The sequence below is a fragment of the Felis catus genome, chromosome A3, assembly GCF_018350175.1.
Source record: "Felis catus isolate Fca126 chromosome A3, F.catus_Fca126_mat1.0, whole genome shotgun sequence".
NCBI lineage: Eukaryota > Metazoa > Chordata > Mammalia > Carnivora > Felidae > Felis > Felis catus.
In genome coordinates, this window is record NC_058370.1 from 18,825,303 (window position 1) to 18,843,157 (window position 17,855).

General features: G+C 52.8%; 1 long non-coding RNA gene across 3 annotated transcripts; it reads left to right on the forward strand.

Annotated features, from left to right (window-relative positions):
* The first annotated feature begins 4,908 nt into the window (after positions 1 to 4,908).
* On the forward strand, positions 4,909 to 17,135 carry LOC109497997. 3 transcript variants are annotated; one of them, XR_006595178.1, is made up of 5 exons: positions 4,909 to 5,459; positions 6,073 to 6,140; positions 10,775 to 10,850; positions 13,686 to 13,784; positions 15,734 to 17,135. It is a non-coding gene; the product is annotated as an uncharacterized LOC109497997 (long non-coding RNA). The 3 variants fall into 3 exon arrangements; XR_006595177.1 differs by lacking the exons at positions 4,909 to 5,459; positions 6,073 to 6,140 and adding exons at positions 8,600 to 9,197; positions 10,401 to 10,544; XR_002740967.2 differs by lacking the exons at positions 4,909 to 5,459; positions 6,073 to 6,140 and adding an exon at positions 8,600 to 9,197.
* The last annotated feature ends 720 nt before the right edge of the window (positions 17,136 to 17,855 follow it).

Here is a 17,855-nt window from a genome sequence, read left to right on the forward strand (position 1 = left end):
AGAGGGCGCTGGCATCCGGTGTGCCTAATGAAAGCCACTGGAAGACAGCAAAGCTGTGTCATCAATCACAGCAGAGCCGGGGCTAACCTCTCCGTCCCTCCAGCCTGAGGTTGGAACAGGCCAGCCTTTGTGATGCCAGCCTGGGACCCCCTCTGCCTCAGAGACCAGATCTGACTGAGTGACTCTCAGGAAAAATTGGCACCGAGGAAAACGGAACAGTTGTGGCCACACCCTCTGGAAAACTTTATGCTTGATTCATTTATAGTGAATTCCTTAAAATGGTTTCTTGCAAGAATTACTGTTCATTTGTCTGGTCTGGAAACCACAGAAGGATGGTCTCTTAGGTCAGTAGTGGGGTTCACCCAGCCCAGTGACCAGCACCTTGGGTTCCAGACCGTGGCTTCTCAAAACCCAGTCTCTGAGGTACAGAAGCATGAGGGCAGGTGCTCAGGACCTTGGTGCATGCTGCCTGGGTGGCCAGTTCTGGGGCCACCCTCATGATCCAGACTCGAGGGGGTATGTGGGGTGAGCCGAGTACAGTTCCTGCGAGGAAGGTGTTCGTGGGATCAGTTTGGGTGTGCCTGAAGCTAACGCTGCCGAGACAGTCCCGTTGTCGGATTTCTGGCTCAGCACTTGCCCGAGGCCCAAGGACAAGGAACTAGGCTGGAGAGAGGGGGGCAGAGGGAAGAGAGATGGGGCTTCTGGGGTCAGGGGGAGGGGCACATCCCTACCTTCTCCAAGCCTCCGTTTCCTCATCTGTAGAACAGGGCTAATTGTACCTCACAACCTAAAGGATTGATCAAAATGACCAGTGTCGGGTGCTGAAAAGTATGCTTGCATATGAGTCATGTATCTTTACCGCTTTTGAGTAGCCGGTGAGGGGAGGAGCACCAGTCTCCTGTCCCCTGGAAGGAGGGTAATCAGATCAGGGATAAGGAAGGTCTTGCTCAGTCCCAAGGTCCTCCTGGATCTCTGGGGCCTCCTTCAGTATAGACTTGCCAGATGGAGGGGAGAAAATGACACCCAGTTAGTTTTAATTTCAGATAAACTAATTCTCTTGGTATAAGTATATTCCAAGCAGTATTTGGTACATAATTACACAAAAAACTTTTATATGGCATTCAACTTTAACTAGGCATCCTGTATCTTCTCTGATAACCTCACTCAATGTAACAGTGCACATTTATTTAGCAGGCACCTCCTCTAGTTAGAGCTTGTTCTAAGTGCTTTATGGCCATCCCCTCCATCCCCTCAGTCACTCAAAAGTCCCCATTTTACAGATGAGAGAACTGAGGCCCAGAGAGGTAAAATAACTTGTCCAGGCACCCAACCTGTAAACGACAAGAGCTGGGATTTGGGGACCCAGAAAGACAGATTGCAAAGCCATTAGCCAACCAGGGGATCAGCATGGGCATCTAGTCTGGGCATGAAGCAAACTGCCTTCTGGTGCAGCTTTGGGAAATAGGGTGATAGGAATGGTGAGCAGGGGAAGGGGCTGGGGGGCCAGCTGCCCTGAGCAGGGTAACTGGTGGGGGGGGGGGGGCTGTTTCCTTCCCATCCTGCTGTGCTAGGCTAGGGTCATTCTTGGAGTCTCATTCTTGGTGCTCAGACACACCAGGCCCAGGCCTAAGGGGCCATGCGAGAAGCAGCGTCCAGTCTTAGAAAGAAGTGGCAGGGGTCTGTGTAACTTCTCAGCCAGAAGGGCCGGAGGGAAGTTGGCCGGGACCGAGAGGAGGGGGATCTCGCAAATGACAGGGAAACCAGCCTCCCAGACAGCAGACCATCTCTGAAGGCTGGAGCCTAATTTCTGCTACAAGGTTTGAGTAAGCAGGACCAGAAACCCAACTGGGAGAGCTTTGATCCAGCTTTCTGGTGTGCTCCCCCCTCTCCCCAGGGTGTTCAACGATCGCCCACCATTCGTGTGCTGGGTGCAGCACGAGCCGCCTGGGAAGGGGGAGGCAGCACCGCTCTTTCCATGCCCACCAGGCCCTGGCCGTGACCTTCCCCCCAGGGCGGCTCCGGCACGGCCCCCGGGTGCCCATTTCCTCTGCTCTGCCCACTGTGCCAGGCCTTGACATGCAGGAGCTCATCCCCAAACGTGTCCTCCACATGAGGACAGGGCTCAGGGAGGCTGCCACCTGCCTTCAGCTGGAATTTAGAGGTGGGTCTGATGGCAGCGTGGAGTCCACAGAGCACAGCCCCCGTCCGTTTTTGTATAGCCCACGAGCCAAGAGTGGACATTACGTTTTAAATAATGGAAAAACCAAAAGAAGAAGAATATTTCCTGACGTGAAAATCATACCCAATCCAAATTTCAGAGACCATAAGTTAAGTTTTATTGGAGCGTAGCCACACCTGCTCCTGAACGTACCATCTGTGGCTGCTTGTGCACCACACGAGCAGAGTGGTCTGCAACACCGAAAATGTTTATTATCTGGCCCTTCACAGAAATAGTTCGCAGACCCCTGGCCTAGAGCATCGGTTTTATTCATAGATTCAGTGCAGAAAGTAAGTCATTTAAAGTCTTCTTATATTTATTTGACCGTGTTTTTGCACGCACATTATAAGAGTGACACCTGTGAAGATAAAGCAGGCTTCAAAGTAGCCCTGGACGAGGGCCTGCCTCCTGAGGGGCCACCTCCAAGCCCCCAGGGCGCACTGTCACTTTGGAGGAAAAGTTGGGACTGCCCTGCCCCCACGCTCAGGAGAGCCCGAGGACGGATTAGACGCTGTGGGAGAAGAGGCAGTGTTTAGAGAGAGGACCCAGAAAAGGCAGGAGGGCACAGCCCGAGTGAAACACAGGACGTGGGTTTAAGGACCAGGAGGCAACACCGTCTGTGCCTGGGGGAGGGGCCGGCAACCCGGGTCCGGTCCGTGGCTGGTGGCGGTGCGCTGTCTACCTGCAGAGTGGCTGGAAGGGAGGCCTCCCAGGAAGACAGGCCTGGCGGGGTGAGCCTGCACTGGCCTCACTCCCACCCGGAGCCAGGCAACGGGAAGGCCAGACGTGGGAGCGCAGAGCGCAGGGCAGCAGTAGCAGCCCTGGCAGCCGGGGGGGTGGGCGGGGGGGGGGGGGTTCCCCTGGCCCAGGCGACTGCAGCCACATCCTGGAAGCAGAGTTCAGAGGAACCCAGAAAAGAGCGGAGGAGACCCGGTCGATGCAGCTATGAGTTTCCATCCCTCCCCCTCCGACACCTGCAGCTCAGGGCAGCAGGCCCCTCCCTCCCTCCTCGGGCCCCAACCGAGGCCAGCTCCACCCTCATTTGATTGACCTCTGGTGGGCCCTCGGCCACTGCCTGGGGACTTCCAGCCTCTCCTGCTGTGCACCAAGTGAGGCTGGGCTTGGGGGGAGGCAGATCAGACACCATTCTGCTGTTGGGGACCTCCTTTTGGGAGGACAGGACGGACTGAAGGAACAGCTGCATCTGCTAGACATCTCCTGCCGGCCAGTGGTGGGATTATGCACGCACGGGAGCCAAAAGGATCTGTAATGGGATGGCCGTCGCTGCATCCCAGCAGTCGTGGGTGGCGGCAGAGGTGTGGGAGACAAGAGGGAGGAAGTGCTGACATTTTCAGGAAAGGAAGGTGGGCGATCCAGGAACTACAGCCTAGTCAATGTGACACCTATCCTAGTGGGCAAAATTATAGAAAGGATTTTTTTTAAGATCTTTTTTTAAGATTTGTTTATTTTTGAGAGAGAGAGGTAGAGAGCAAGTAGGGGAGGGGCAGAGAGAGACAGGGAGACAGAATCCCAAGCAGGCCCCGCACTGTCAGCCAGAGCCTAATGCAGAGCTCAAACTCACAAACCATGAGATCATGACCTGAGCCGAAACCAAGAGTCAGACGCTTACCTGACTGAGCCACCCAGGTGCCCCTGTAGAAAGGATTTTTTTTTTAAACGTTTATTTATTTTTTTGGGACAGAGAGAGACAGAGCATGAACAGGGGAGGGGCAGAGAGAGAGGGAGACACAGAATCGGAAACAGGCTCCAGGCTCTGAGCCATCAGCCCAGAGCCTGACGCGGGGCTCGAACTCACGGACGGCGAGATCGTGACCCGAGCCGAAGTCGGACGCTTAACCGACTGCGCCACCCAGGCGCCCCTAGAAAGGATTTTTAAAGATGTGCCAAGGGTGCATCAAGAACAGGTCAAGCCACAGTCACCTCCATCCCCTTTGGGTGACCAGAGCAGCTCAGTGTGGTTTCCATTGTGACAGGCAAAATGCAGAGCTGTGGGCTTTGCCCCTGCCTGGACAGCCGTGCCCGAACACAACTAAGCAATGGTCTGTGTCCATCTGGGGAGGCATCAGTGGCCCGTGGGCTTGCTTCTCAAAGTCTGGCAGTGTTTGTAGACTCCCACACCTACCGGGCAAGGCAGACGACACATGTGAGGGACAGGGGCCAAATATAAGGCAATAGGAAATGGAGGGGATCATGCCCCGACTAAAAGGGACAGCTTCGACCGGCGACAACCAGTGATGCCATGCGGGAAGGCGGGCTCTGTGTTCCCCAATACCCTGAGTGTTTTTTTCAATAGAAGATGGACTTTTCAACGTATGCGGTAAGTTCAGTTTTCAAAAAAACGAAATCCACTGAGCAAGTATCTGTCTGCAGATTGGATCCAGGACGCACAGAGCACATAGTTTGCTTCTTGAGTGGTTGCAGAGCCGTGGGCATTGGCAGGTTCCTGACACAACCAGCAGGTGACCTGGGAGAATACAGAATCGGGATGTGTTTTAAGGGAGGGGACTGTCCTGTCTCCCACTGGGGAGTCCCGCCGGCTCTCAGGACACAAGGAAAAGCTCGGGAGTGCCGGTCAGTGCAATCCTGGCAGCTAGCATCTCCCTCCCAGAGGGGCTCTCCACCTGGCGGGGGGGGGGGGGTCCAGGGAGACGCTGCGGCCCCACGTGGGGGAGGTGCTGGGCACTTGCCGGGAGCAGAAAAGAGGCCGGGTTGAAGCAGCTTGGCAAAACCTCCTTAGGCAAATTATTAGGCCCCTTGAGTCTGGTCTTGTGGGGTGTATGTGCCTGTTGTATCACCCACTCAAGATGACACTTGGGCCCCACATTTCTCTATCCCCAGCACATTGGGAGTCCCCAAGATCCCTCAGGTACTTCCCAAGAGTGGGGGATACCACCAAGGGCCACCTTGCAGGTGTGAGTCGGGGGAGGCTAACAGGAAGGCAGGGGCTGGCGGGGCCCAGGTCGAGCAGGGCAGGCAGTGACTCAGGGCTGCTGAGGTGTTAAGCCTCTTTCCTGGCTCTGACCAAGAGGAGGCCAGACTAGGAAAACTCTAGACACCGCTCCCACCCACCCCCCTCACTCCCATCCCCACTCCAGCTCTGATCCGGGCTTTTCCATTCACAGATCCCAAACTTTCCAGGCCAGCAAAGAGCCAGAGGGGCTGCCAAGGCCCGGGTGAATGCCTTTGGGGAGTGGCGAGGGGACACGTGCAGTCCTGTCAGGTAGGTCACAGGGGCCTGAGGAAGGCCCTGACCCCAGCCCCTGGGGCCCCTGGGCTCCCCAGGTTGGAGGACCCTCCTACTCTGACTCAGTCCCTTGTCAAATGTCCCCATCAGGAAGCAGAGTATATGCATTTAAGGAACAAGGCCTTGACTCCAGGAGTCCTAGTGTTGGTGTGCATCTGAGAGAGACAGAGACAGAGGGGTGGAGGACAGTGACGGTGGCCCTGGAGCAGGCAGTCTTGCCGACTGAGCCCCTGCAGCCACTTCCTTCCCTTCCCCAGACGAGTAGGAGATAGTTAGCCTCCCCTGCAGGAAGGGCATGGAGAGGCAGGCCGAGCGCTCTCAGTGCAAAACCCAGCACCCCAAAACAAGCCCAAGGGACAGGGGCCATGTTCCACTGCCTGGACTCCACCGACCCAGCCACCCCAGCAGGACTAAAAAGGAGCAGGTCTGAAAAGACATAAAACATCCACCCAAAGTGGTACTTCCTCTGCAGAGTCAACAGTGGTTGCACAGTGTTCTCAAAACCCTGACCTTGTTTTTATTAGTTACCCCTGTATCCTTGGTGCCACCCTCCCTTTGGCAATAAGCCAGTCAGCCCGTCTGTGCTCAGTTCTCAGGGACGAGACTCTGCCTGGCTTCTGAGTTCCCAAAGCAGACCCTGGCCTGGAAGAGTGACAGGTAAGAGAAGGTGGACTGCTGGGGGCTGGGGAGCGTGGGGACAGGACAAAAGGACCAGCCTCCTCAAGTGCTCCCTGTCCAACTCCAGGACCCAGGAGCCTCCTGGAGCCGAATCTACACTGCACGCTTCTGGGAGCTCTTCTGGGTGGCCCGGGCCTGCCCTTCCCCCTGTGACTGTGGCCCTCTTTCAGCACCAGCTCACGTGTCCCCTCCCCCCCATCCCCCCCCAACCCCCCCGGAAAGACAGGGAGAGCGGCTGCTACCTGTGTCCTGAACTTCACTCGGGATCAGATCTTACCCCATTGAGCAACCCTCCTTCCAACACCCTAGGGCCTCCAGGACCCCCGTGCCATTAGAGGGTGGTGCCCCCCATATCAGTTCTCAGTGCAGGGAGAGCAGGGCAGAAGCCCCCACCCCTGTGCTTTGGTGGGGCTGGGAGAAACCAGCCCAAGCCAGGTGGCTGCCGGGTAAAACCCACCCTAAGACACCAGCACTGTGCAAAGACTGACTTTGTGATTGGGTCCAGAGGCTCTGTGGGCCAGGAGCAAGGGGTGGGCGGCCTCAGACCTCCCTCTGAGGCCGCGAGAGACTGGCAGCAGCACCCACCTCCCTGAAGGCAGGCAGACCCAGGGATGCCCACAGAAGGGTCCCTAGGGGCACGGCCAGCAGGATGCCTGGGAGGGGCTCAGCTCCCTAAATGGCCTGGGGCACCTCTGTGGGCCTCGCCTTCTCTGTGCCCAGTCCCTCCCTGCTCTGCCAGCCTGGGCATGGGAGCCTGAGTTGCTGTGTCCCTCCCTTGAGAGTGGAGTGTCCTCAGACCAAGCTCACCCTCAGGACCTAGGGCCCCCTCTCTAGCTGAGGCTCAGCTGACTGATGCTCCCATTTCATCTTGGGGGTAGGAGCGGGGGTCCTGAGCCCCCTCGTGAGTCCCCACCTTCCTGTTAGGCGATTCCCTGTGAGCCTTTTTATAAAGAATCGGCTGGGAGCCAGGGAACTTTTGGAAAGTGTATGGGCCAAGCCAAGCTGCACAAACCTGTCTTCCTCCCAGAGCTGAAAGGGGCCAGGTTGTTCCCAGACGAATGCAGAGGCGGGGCGGGGGCGAGGGGAGGGGAGAAGGAAGGGGGCTACCTCAGGAGGCCTCGCACACTGTGGAGCCACAGCCAGGGAAGGGGGAGGATGAGGAGGCACAGCCAGAGGCAGCGGCGGGAGGAGGTCCGGTCCCAGGTGTCTCATGTAGACTCACATGCGAGACATACACACACCCCCAAAGCGCTTGGGTGCAGACTGGGTCACACAGGGATGCAAGCACGTAGGGAGGCACGCTGGCGTGCACAGACGTTTGCACAGGTACATACACTGAGGCGGTCACACACACAGCTGCAGAGACGTGCTCAAACATGCTCCCACATATGGCCCCACCCCACACATGTGCACATGGAATACACAGCGAAAGACGTGTGCAAAGGATGCGTATGGAGAAATACCAAGCCAGACCCAGGAGGCAGGGAGAGGGCTTGACCACGCTGACAACCCAGCTCCCTTGGGCCCAGCACACCCGTACACCCATGTACACACACACACACACACACACACACACGCACACACACCCTGGCCGGGAACCACTTACTTCATAGGAACTTTTGGATCCAGGGCAACACGCAATCAAGACCTTGTGCTGGGAAAGAAAGCGCCTTTGTCTGCTGGGACCGGGGCTTTGGGAGCAGCTGCAGCCTTCCCCAGGACCGGGGCCAGGCCAGTTCCTCGCTTCTGGGTAGGAAGGTCAGGCGGGGCCGGGGCTGAGGGCGAGGGCGCGGGGGCCCGGCAGGCCTTGCCATAACCCCCAGATGCTGTCCTCTGCCGGCTGCACGGAGCCCAGGAAGGCAGTGGTTCCCCGCCCTCGCCTGGGACTGGCCCCAGGGTGACCCATGGTTCTAACCCTGGCCCTGGTGCTACACTGACCCAGACTGAGGCCCAGCTCCGGCCCCGGGGTTCCACGGCTGCCTTGTGCCAGTGGCCTCGCTTTTTTTAGCAGAGTGAAAGAAAGGTCAGGCTCTGGAATTAGAAAGATGTGACATTGAATCCTGGCTCTGTCGCTAGCTGGGTGGCTTTGAGAACAGACCTTCCTGAGCCCTGTGTTCATTGGAGCCCCTGTGACAGTGCTCCAAGCCCAGACGGAGGCATACCTCCTCCTGGAGTCCACAGCCGCCTCTGCTCTGCACGAGCTGTCTCTGGGCCTGGTGGAGCCAGGGGAGCGCCCGCTGCTCTGGCCACAGGGAGGAGGGTGGAGCCCACACCCAATCCATCTGACGCTTCTGTGACTCCCCTCCTCCCTTTGGTCCCTTTCCTCCCTCATGGTCCTGGCCCTGCTGCCCGGTGCCCCACTCTCTCCCTCCACCTCAGAGCCACGTCTTCTGCTGGCGAACCCCCAGTGAGGACAGTCCCGTTTTCTAACTCAAGAGGATTCAGTCTAGGGACACCCTCCAGAGGTGGGTCCCGACAGTCCCAGGACCCTTCTGCTGGGGGCTCTTCCCTGCATCTGCAACCTGCAAACACCTTCACGGTGTCACCACAAAGCCAGGAATGTCATTCTCGTAGCTCTTCCTCTTCCCTGGGGTATCTCAAGGCCAGGGCATGCCTGGCACCGAGCCTGGTATGAGGCCGTTACTGTCAGACTCAGCAGTGGCTTTCAGAAGTTCAGGTGCATTCAGCTACCACTGCCCCTTGGTGGGTTTCTAGCTTTTGCTCTTACTGTAACTTGGTGCCTCTCTTCTCACATATCTCTCATAATTGCATGGCAGTCAAATACCTTGTATCCTTACTGTTAATAGAATTGTACTGTTTTAGAAAATAACGAAGTTCAACCAGCCAAGTGTGGGGAGTAGGCAGTTCAAGTGCTCTGCCCTGTCACTCGCGGTACAATTCATTTGTGCATTGTTGATGGGTTGAATGCCGGCTCCCTGCCAGACCTGGAGCGGCCCAGAGGGAGCCCACTGAGAGCCCACCGAGAGCCCTGTCTAGAAAGACCCAGAAGAAGAGCCCAGCGGGGGATGAGGACAGGTAGGCAGAAAGTGTGGTTGGGCAGACAGAGGACTGGGCAGGCCCTGCAGGAGCCTGAGGGGGGTTCCTTGGGGCACAGGTGGCTCCAAGATGGTTTTGCAGAACAAGGGACATTTGAGCTGAGCTTTCAAAGAGCAGTTGGATTTTTTTTTTTTTTCTGGTTAAAGATGAGAGAGGGTGAACCAGGCAGGAGATGAGCATTTACACAAGTCATGGGAATGGGAAGCGCCTGATGTGTGTGAAGGAATGGGAAGTGTTAGATGCGCCGGGGCGTGGCGTGTGTCAGGCTGGGCTGGAGAAGCTGGCACCAGATGGGCCTGTGGATGCCAGGGAGACTGGGGAACCCCTGCCACATGGAGGGCACCCAGCCCTGGCCCTGGAGCTGCCCCATGGAGCTATTCGCTCCCATTCTGAACCCTCTGGCTCAGCCCCACCCGCCCCACCTGCAGCTTGTGCTAGGAAACTCAGCTTTGCACTGTGGTCAAATTCCCTTCTCTTCTTGGCTTGGAAGAAAAAAAATTATGGGCAGGAATTTTTGTAGGAGGTCTTTGTATATTGAAATTCTTGATTCTTTGTTACATAGATATCTTGTCTGTCATTTCCCTCCCTCCCTCCCTCCTTCTCTCTCTCTCTCTCTCTCTCTCTCTCTCTCTCTCTCTCTCTCTGTGCAGTTTGACCTTAATTTTATTTTGCTTTGATGGAAAGGAGCCTTATATATTTTTGTTGTCCAATCCACCAATCTGTTCATTTGACATTTTCTTAGAAAAACGTTGCTTATTGTAAAATTGAACAGGTATTAGGATTTTTTTAGTTTATTATTTCATAGAGAGAAAGAAAGAGGGAGCACAAACAGGGGAGGGGAAGAGAGAGAGGGAGACACAGAATCCCAAACAGGCTCCAGGCTCTGAGCTGTCAGCACAGAGCCTGATGTGGGGCTTGAACCCACAAACCATGAGATCATGACCTGAGCCAAAGTCAGACACTTAACCAATGAGCCACCAGGTGCCTCTAGGCATTAGGATTCTTTATGGTTTAACTTCTAGCACGTAAATCTGTAAGCCATCTAGGTTTACTCTGGTGTATGGCAGGAATCTAACTTTACTTTTTCCAAATTGTTAGCCAGTTGTCCAGTCCCATTCAGTGAGTAATCCATCATTCCTGCACTGGTTTGTTTATTTTGTTCAAAATTCCTCATCTTTTCAGTTTTTAAAGTCGTACTTGCAACCTAAACAAAAAAGAGAGACAGAAAAGGAGAAGTAGGAGGGGGAAGAGGAAGAGGGCAAGAATATGAGGCGAGGAGGATGAGAAGAAGTAATCCGATGGTCCTAGAAAGATCTGACTCAGAAGGTAAAGCCCTCTCCTGAACCCACCTCCCCGAGATAATGACTACCAGCAGCTTAGTGTGGTAACATTTTTATTTATTTATTTTTATTGTTAATGTGGTAACATGTATTAGGTTTCGCTTAAATACAGAGATGTACAAAGAAAAATACCGAAAGGAATCAAGAGCTCTAGAAAACACGTAACTGACATAAAAATATGTTGACCTTAAACAAAAGGTAATACACCTTTTCTAGTGTTGGAGAAGTCACAGTCCTGAAAGAGACAACGTGAAAACCAAGCCCTCCTCTCTCACTCTCCACACTGCCCCAGGTAAGTCCTTTTCCCTGAAGGGAACCAGCCAACACTTCCCATTGGCTTTGGTTTGAAATGCGTTGGTTTTTTTTTTTTAATGTTTATCTATTTACTTTGAGAGAGAGGGTGCAAAAGAGTCGGCAGAGAAAGAGAGAGAGAGAGAGAGAGAGATTCCCAAGCACGGGGCTCGAACCCACAAACCGCGAGGTCACGACCTGGGCAAAAATCAAGAGAAGGCTGCTTAACCGACTGAGCCACCCAGGCGCCCCCTGAAATGCATTTTCTTCCCACATCCCACACCGTCCTCTGTGGACGGGTCCGTCTCCAGACTTCCAGTTTGGTGGGCCGTTTCTCTCTCTGCTATGCAAGTGCTGCAGGGCGCAAACTGTGTGAAGCACTGGAGTTTTACCACGTGCTTGAACAGCTGGCAGGGTCGGTGCCCCCCTTACTGGTCTTCACTGGCAGAGGTACCGCGACCGTCTCCGTTTGGCCTGCTGTAACCAAGGACCACAGACCGGGTGGTGTATAAACACCAGCACTGTGTTTCTCACGGTCTGAGATCAGGATGCCAGCACGACTGGGTTCTAGGCAAGGCCCTCTTCCAGGTGGCGGACCGCCGGCTTCCCGCTGTGTCCTCACATGGCAGAAGTGGGGTGAGCGAGCTCTCCGGGTCCCTTCCACGAGGGCTCTAATCCCGTGCCAGCGGGCTCTGCCCCCGGATCCAGTCACCTCCCCAAGGCTTCCCCTCCTGATACCATCACATTGGGGTTAGGATGCCAACATATGAATTCGGGGGACACAGACATTCAGTCCACAGCAATTATTATTCTATACTCATTTTCCATTTCTGTTCTATATTATCCCACCCCCCCCCCCCGTTTGATTGGAATTTTATTGGAATCGCATTATTTGCATGGACTAATTTGGGGGTGATTGTCTTTCACGGCAGTGAGTTTTTCTGTTGTGGATACAGGCGTGTGTGCTTCCTATGACTACATCAAGGTTCTGTGATCTTTCTTGTCAGGGGTCTGGGTCACCCCTTCTTGGGGCACTCAAACCTCAATCCCTCAAATGTTATAGCTGCAGCCACCCAAGAGCAGAAGGTTTGGGAGACAGGGTTGCTGTCTTCTGGCACTCAAGGGCCATCTTGTACAGGAGGGAGTGATGGGCTCAGCAAGGCTCCAGAGGGCCAAACTTACACCTCTGGGCGTCACCCCGCGGCAAACAAAAGAATAACTGTAAGGCCATGAAACAAGCCCCGGGGCGGGGGGTGGGGAGAGGGGGGGCACGGTGGTGACTGCTCCACGAATGGCACTTCTCCAGCCTTCCAGGGAAAATATCACCGGTGCCGTCCAGGGGCTTCCTGGCTTGGTGGGAAAGCCGGGGCAGGGGGACACGGGATGCTGGATTACAAGGGCCTGGTCCTTCCACTCTGAGGAAAGGCCCAAGGCTTCCCAGTATCTCCTCTGTGCCCCTCACCAAACCTTGTCCTCCCCCCTGACCCTGAGGGTGCGGTGGTGCTGACCCACTTTACGTCTGAGGACAGAGAGGCTCCGCAAAGCCGAGGGACCCAACCAGGATCACCCAGCAGCTCTGGTGCACCCCGGATCCCAAGGCACACACCCCTCAGGCTGTCTTTCCGTGATTGTCCCCCGGGAGGCCCTGTTCAGGGACAGGGCTGGACCACCCTGCCCAGTCCCCCGTCGGGGGCAGCCACTGGGCAGGTGAGTGGCCCAGTAGGCGGGAAGGCACCCCCAGCTCTTCTCTCGTGCCAGGTTCTGCACGTACGTCTGCCTCTCCCCCCCTCCCCGGGCAGCTCTCAGCTTGGCCCGTGGTGTCCTCAGGGGGCCAATGGGCTTCTTGATTCCAGGCTGCACATCTGGAAGTTGACGCTATTAAAACAAACCCCATTATATAACAAATGGACATCTGGAACATGTTAGCACTGAGTTTTTAGAAAAAGAAATTGTTTTGGATGTGCTCTCTCCTAAGAATGTGGCAAAGCGCCCTCACCCAGGCTGTCCAGGAACCCAGAGACCAGGCCGCCTCTCCTGGGCCCATTTCTCGAGGTAACTCAGGCCAGGCCAGAGGTGGGCCAGGGCAGAGGCAGGGACAGACTCCCTTCCACCAGACAGGCGACTTCACTATCTCCTGAGGGCCATGTGCTTAGAAGGCCACTTTCCAATTTCATTCAGATATTCATTCAGCACTTGTGAGCCTACTGTGTGCTACCAACTCGTTATCATTCATATGCCCCCCCCCAACATCCACCACAGCTTAATTACTCCATCGTGGCTTAAAAAAACAGATCATGGTCTGCCCTGGATTCCAAACAACAAAGCTTACACAACGCTGCGCCTCAGTTTCCTCTGACACCTTAGCCAGTCCCTGGAATTTCCTAGCATCCTCAAGCTTCTCTCTGAATTGTCTTCCTCCCCTTCCCTCCAGACACCGGCATATAGGGGCTAAAAACACCAATGACCTACCAGTGACGCGGCATGGGGTTGTGGTGGTTCTCTCTATGGGTGGACTTGATCTAGCACTGAAGAAGCTTTAAGAGAAATGTCTGACTAACATTTTGCAATGGAAATGTTATTTTTAAAAATATTTCCGCCCAACGTCCTATGATGAAAAACTTCAGGCATACAGAAATGTTGAGAGAATTGTACCGTGAATACCATATAAACCCACCGCCTAGATACTACAGTTGTTAACATGCCGCTGTATCTATCCATCTCTTCACCCATCAATCAGTTCAAAAGCAATTTGCAGACATCACTATATTTCACCCCTAAACACTGTGCATGCAAATCGCTCACTAGGGTCTGGTACTTGTTCCTGACTTTCTTCCAGGTGAAATTGACATACAATGAAATGTGGAAGTCTTAAGTGTACAGTAAGACCCCCAGACCACAGGATGTGACTGTATTTGGAGACAGGTCTTCTGAAGAGGTAATTAAGTTAAAATTCGGTCACATGGGTGGGCCCTAATCCAGTATGGCTGGTGTCCTTCTAAGAAGAGATTAGGAGAGGCTCATGGGTGGCTCAGTCCATTGAACATCCGACTCTTGATTTCGGCTCAGGTCATGATCTCACAGTTCGTGAGTTTGAGCCCTGAGTCCAGCTCTGCACTGAGAGTGTGGAGCCTGCTTGGGATTCTCTCTCTCTCCCTTTCTCTCTGCCCCTACCCTACTTGTGCTCTCTCTCTCTCTCTCTCTCTCTCTCTCTCATGTGTGCTGTCAATAAGTAAACAAATAAACAAGCAAATAAATAAATAAACATTTTAAAATATTTTTTTAAAAAGAAGAGATTAGGACACAGATATGCACACACATGGGAGGAAAGACCATGTGAAGACACAGGGAGAAGACAGCCATCTCCAAGGGAAGGAGAGAGACCTCAGAAGAAACCAGCCCTCCCCAAAACTTGATCTCTGACTTCTGGCCTCCAGCACTGTATGAAAGTAAGCTTCTGTTGTTTCAGCCACTTTGTCTGTGGCAGCTACAGCAAAAGAATACACCAGGTTTACCTTTTCTAGAATTGCATGTAAATAAAAATCGTACACTATGTCCTCTTTTGTGTCTGGCTTAATTTGCCCAGCATAAGGCGTTTGGGACTCATCCATGCTGCTACACGAATCCATACTTTTCATTGTGGAGTAGTATTCCATTGTATAAATATCCCACAGTTTGTTTAGCAAAGGAAATGTATTTATTTGTTTGTTTGTTTGTTTGTTTACATTTATTGAGAGAGAGAGAGCGGGGGGGGGGGGCAGAAAGAGAGGAGAGAGAGAGGATCTCAAGCCGGCTCCACACTCTCAGCACAGAGCCCAATGCGGGGCTCTGTCCCACGAGCCATGAGATCATGACCTGAGCCGAAATCAGAGTCGGATGCTTTAACGGGCTGAGCCACCCAGGCGTCCTGGGAAATTTACTTTTTAATGAGGAATTGTTTCATAATATTTCCCTCTCATGTTTGTCTTTTGTGTCATCCCACCAACAGAGAGGACAGTCAGCCCTACTCAGCAGGGGGCTTCAGAACTGTACTCGAATGTGTAATCATCCTAAAATGTATATAAAACACAGCATACTTCCTGAAATGGCCTAAATATGAGATTAAAGTAGTACTGCATTTTTTTTAATCCCAGTGGATGCAGAGAAATCCATGGTGTCACAGGGACTTCATCCCTTTGGTTACAAATAACATAGTGATTACACTGGCTTTGGTGTCAAGGGCCCTGGATTTGAGTCTTCCTTGCTGTGTGATCTTGGGCAAGTCACTATACCTCTCTGAGCCTTGTTTTCTTGACCCAGGAAGTGAGGCTAATCATCCCTTCCCTAAGGGTTGCTTGAAGACCGAATGAGCTAATGTACTCAGGTTGCTTCCGAGGCTGGAAGTAGTGAGGACTCGGGAAACCTTTGCTGCTGTGATTTGTCCCAGTCAGCAGCCATCAAAGCCAGAACCTCTCTCCTGAGAGGGCAGAAAAGGTGGATTTCTAGGCCACTAAGAGTAGAAGATCAGCTTTCTGCACTGCCCTACATGGTAGCTAGGACCAAGGAGCAGGGCGGTCAAGACCATGTCAAATCAACAAGCCGCCAAGATCAATTAGCCCGATGCAGTCCCAACAGAACGGGGGGTTTGGAGGAATGAGGGCTCCAGAGTGCTCCCAGTCTGCACAAGCCTTGCACATGTTTGACCTTTTCTTTTTGTTATTTTGTTCCATCCGAACAGGGCAGTTCAGAAATTTGTTTCACTTTGTCATGATCGCTTCTAGGAAAGTATAAATTTAAATCGGATAAACCGGGAACCTATCCCTTAGAACAGATACTAATTTAATACTTTTCCTCTAACAAAGCCGAAGAAATGCATAATCTGAATCGCCGCCATTTACTTTATTTCAGAATTTCCTTTCTTCTGAAAGAAATACTTTTCAACTTTGAAGTCCTTAGGAATTGGTTTTTGGCATAATTTATCCACTGTGTCCCAGGCGGCTTTGAAATGTTCCTAATTTCTCTCAGATGATGATCTTTTTTTGGATTTTCAAGACAAAGAAAGAAAGCATCTATAGTTTCACTTTGAAGCTCTTCAGAAAAATATTCCTATGACACTTACCATGTGGTAAAGAAACTTAAAATGCAAGAGAAGTTCAAATTTGGACACAGGGCCGTCCATCCCACTGAATGCCGCCTTCACTACAACGGGCCGTGGCCCAACGGCGTCTGAACCCTGCTCCTCACAGCTCCAGGTGTTTCCGAGAAATCACCTTGCCTCCCACACGCTTCATCTGCACCCCACTTCCAAAAGTTCGGGGAAATTCTTGCAGGAGATACGTTGTGTTGTGCCAAGAACATCACCGAGGGCATTTGAGGTCTTTCCTTTCCTCTCAGAACTTCATTACTACCAGAACCGATGTGCAGAACTCTTCAAACTGCCTCCGTGCCACTCAGCGTTCTATACCTTCCAGATGCGTTGTCATGGATCTCGTAGCACGTTCAAGTCGATTTCACTTGGCTGCCATTTTTCTTCGCGGGTATATTTTTATAACCCTGCACGAGATAGATGATCCACCTCGGTCACTGCGTCAACATTCATGAGACCCAAGAACCTCTAACGTCCTGGAGGAGAGCTGCCCTGCTTCCCAACCCTAAATGTGCTGCTATAGTGGGCTCCCAGGTAGCCCGCAGCCAGGCGTGGCCGATGGGCAGCGCCCTAGAATAAGGGTGCTGGGTCCCTCCAGCCGCACAGTAGGGGCCAACAGCGGAGAGCCTCTCGGATGAGAATCAGGGCCGCCCAGTTCCAGGAGAGAGCGTGGTGCGGGGAGGTGCAAGGGGCCGCTAGAGAGCTGGGGCCAGCAGACTTGGGTGGTCTGGGAGGACCTGCAGAATCCTTTCCTGTCCCTGGGGGATGGGGACACAGCGCACACCCTCCTGGGCCACCTCCACGCACAGCCAGCCTGTCAGCTGGACCTGAGGCTTGGGGCAGTTAGAGGTGCAAGAATGCACAGGGACCGATTTCCCTCTTAGCACGGATTTGCTGCATCCCGTTAAGTTTTTGGTATGTTATGTATGTTGGTCTGTTTGTATGATTGGCATGTTGTTTTCAGTTGTCTCAGGATGTTCTTAAATTTCCCTTCTGATTTCCTGTTTCACCCGATGATTGTTCAAGAGCATACTGTTTAGTCCCCAAGTATTTGTGAATTTTCTCATTTTCTTTCTTTTTTTTTTTTAATTTAAATTCAAGTTAGTAACAGACAGTGTACTCGTGGCTTCAGGAGTAGAACCCAGTGATTCATCTCTTCCATATGACACCCAGTGCTCAACCCAAAGAGTGCCCTCCTTAATGCCCGTCATCTATTTAGCCCATCCCCCCACCCACCTCCCCTCCAACAACCCTCAGTTTGTTCTCTGTATTTAAGAGTCTCTTATGGTTTGCCTCCCTCTCTGTTTTTATCTTATTTTTCCTTCCCTTCCCCTATGTTCATCTGTTGAGTTTCTCGAATTCCACACAGCAGTGCAATCATATGATATTTGTCTTTCTCTGACTGCCTTATTTCGCTTAGCCTAATACCCCCTAGTTCCATCCGTATTGTTGCCAATGTGAATCTTCTCATTTTCTTCCTGATTTCTAGTTGCATTCCATTGTGGTTAGAAAAGCTACTTGGAATGATTTCCATGAATGGGTAAAGAGAACATGATACACACATATACAATGGAATATTATTCAGCCACGAGAAAGAAGGAAACCTTGTCATTTGCAACAACATGGATGAGCCCAGAAAGCAATATGCTAAGTGAAATAAGCAAGACAGAGAAAAGCAATACTACACGATGTCACTTCTGCGTGGAATCTAAAAACGAAAAGTTTTAGACTGACGGGGGGGGCCTACAGGGGGAGAGGTTGGTCAAAGGGCACAAAGCTTTGGTTGTGCAGGATTACCTGGCATGTGGCATGGTGGACATCATTAAAACTGTACCGTGTATCCTGAGTGTTCTCACACATACAAAAACAAAAACAACTGTGAAG